The 2,500-nt window shown below is 49.4% G+C and overlaps 1 protein-coding gene across 5 annotated transcripts in view; it reads right to left on the reverse strand.

Moving 5' to 3' along the window:
- The window catches only part of LOC126574616 (uncharacterized), a 53,835-nt gene that overhangs the window by 33,821 nt on the left and 17,514 nt on the right, over nt 1-2,500 (reverse strand). For 4 of the 5 annotated variants that reach the window (XM_050234905.1, XM_050234906.1, XM_050234901.1 and 1 more), the window contains exon 2: nt 76-919. The gene's annotated coding sequence lies outside the window, so the exon portion shown is untranslated. Of the gene's footprint in view, nt 1-75; nt 920-1,621; nt 1,637-2,500 lie in introns of those variants that run through there. The other variant, XM_050234904.1, reaches the window with a different exon arrangement.

Here is a 2,500-nt window from a genome sequence, read left to right on the forward strand (position 1 = left end):
TACATGATAATAACACTCACTGTGGCTCCCCATTTAACATTAAATTTGTAAAAACAAAAAAAGCTCTACCCTTACCTTGCCGGCTGTTGATGGATTTCGTTCCGTTGGCTTTCGAGACGCCACTCCAATCCTGTCGATGGCCGCTCACCACTGATATGGCGCACCCCCTTGGCACTACCGGGAACCGGGGTAGTGCTCCGAGACCGTTTTCTACCGTTCGAACGTTAGACGTCAGATGCCCAGATCACCGACACTTCACCGGCGGAACGAACGCAAAATCAACACACTGTACACACCGAGCGCACTTCTTCTTGGGCCAGCACAGAACAGAAGCATAAATCATAGAAAATAATAAAAAAAAAAATAAAGAAGCAAACTACACCCAGACCAGGTTCCGGGTTCGAATTAAACACCGCTCGTGGTACGGTTCTGCTGCGGCACGATTCGATCCATTGCACACTTGTTCACTTTTCCGAGCTTTTTACGAGGATGGCGCCCGGCATTCCGGGCCGGTCAGCGCACACCAAGCAAGACACCGCACCTCTCAGCCACTGTACGGTGGGGTGATGCTGTTTTGGTTGGCTACATTTATCAATTAGATTCTGTATGGCCACGCGAGACTCGTATACAACCCACCCAATCACACACCGGAGCACTATTCCTTCCTCCCGAAAAAAAAACTCCCGGTTGGCCTCGATATGCTCGATATGCTCCTGCTGCCACTGACAAACACACATTCACTTCCCGATGCTCACTGATGCTGCTCAAATCACGCTCCACGCACGCATAGCGTACTCACACTCGGCACTGGCACTTTGGAGGATTCGAGATACCTTGCCTTTGCGCACTGACCAACCGGCAGCACCTGGCAGGCAGGCCGGGCCCGATAGAACCTGTAAGAAGCAAACCACACGACGTGCTGGAAGACGTGGAAGAAGCGGTAAGTTGGATTAGCGGTAAGTAGGGGGGGGAGGGGGAGGGGATGGGCTTCCAAACAACAACCCCCTATCGTTTGCAAACCTTCCTCTCCCCTCCGGCCATAAGAGGCAACATCATGGTGGCTAGGGTTCTAACGACCACTGAAACCACGAAGAACGTCGAGTCAAGACTGGAGCCGTAACGTCACGGAGCCGCACATGATCGGTGATCGAGTGAAACCGGTTAGCACACACAAATACACACGTGGTCCCTGTTCGCATCGCTTTTCCAGCCACTATCCCCATCCGATGAAGCCATCAAATCAGCCGTCAGCGAAACTTATACTGCGGAGAAACGCGAACCTCAAGCGTCGATCAGTTCGAGGGCTCCTCTTCTCTAGCTGCACCCCCTCCCCCCTCCTCTCTGGACCAACTATCTGGGTTAACCCCCCCGGTGGGGTGCGCGTTGTGGTTGGAAGCGAAACCACCGATCGTGGAAAACCTTGGTGGTGCTTCGAATGACAATGGCGGTTTTGGTGGTTTTCCCGGCCCGGCCGGTTCGCAATTCACGGACAACACCTCGCAGGACGAGATAATATACACTCCGACCCGGACCGACTGGACACACTACAAGGCGGGCGGCACCTCTGTTGTTCGCGATCCGCAGACCCGTGATGACGCATTTCCGAAAGTTTGACCCGTACCGTAGTAACACCATTTTCACCGTGATTTTCACCTTCAGCCCCCCCCCCCCCCCGGCCTCTGTTTTGTGGTCATCCTTTTGATGGTGGTGGTGGGTGAGGCTGAAGATTGAAATTCAATTACGACACAACAATGATCGGCGCCCCCCGCTCGTATATGGTCGGTGTGCGATAAGATGCTCGAGCGTGTGTGGATACGAGTGATGGTTTTCCACTAATGGCCATCGTGACTAGCCGGCCGAGCAGTGAAGGCCCTCTACTCGTTGTTGAATGTGCATTGTACTGGGATCTGCTGTTGTTTTGGGACCTGCATCGGAAGATTCCGGCGTATGCTCTGAAAAGATAGAAGGAAATGGAAAGGAATAAGTATATTTGTAGAAACAGTTAATCGATGGAGAGATTAGAGAAAGATTAGATGATCTACTTCGGGGTGAAAAAAACTGTTGATGGAATGATAAAAACATGGACAAGCAAACAGACAAAGTAGTTAATAAATTTTCAATTGAAAACAGTAATTTTTTTTTATCAATGCAGTATGAAAACAAAATAAAAGCGGTTAACACTTTAGCGAACATTGAAAAAGTGTTATAGAAACTTAAAAACAATGGAAAACTAAAGAAAGAAACACTTCTGATCGGTCCGGAACCGGTTAACGAAACAAGCCTAAATATATGTACTTAAGAAAGTAGCAAGATGCAACGATAAAACAGAGCTATAACTCTGGATCGTTAGACGATAAATGGTCTGGTATTAACATCAATTAGGGAGGCGCTAAGCATATCGCAACCCAGTCATTTCTTCGATACCAAGCATGCACAGATAGTCGAATGGCGAATGCAGCAGAACAGCGGAGGTTAGTTATTACCGACGATGAGAAAGTTC

This window comes from Anopheles aquasalis, chromosome 3 (genome assembly GCF_943734665.1).
Source record: "Anopheles aquasalis chromosome 3, idAnoAquaMG_Q_19, whole genome shotgun sequence".
Taxonomy (NCBI): domain Eukaryota; kingdom Metazoa; phylum Arthropoda; class Insecta; order Diptera; family Culicidae; genus Anopheles; species Anopheles aquasalis.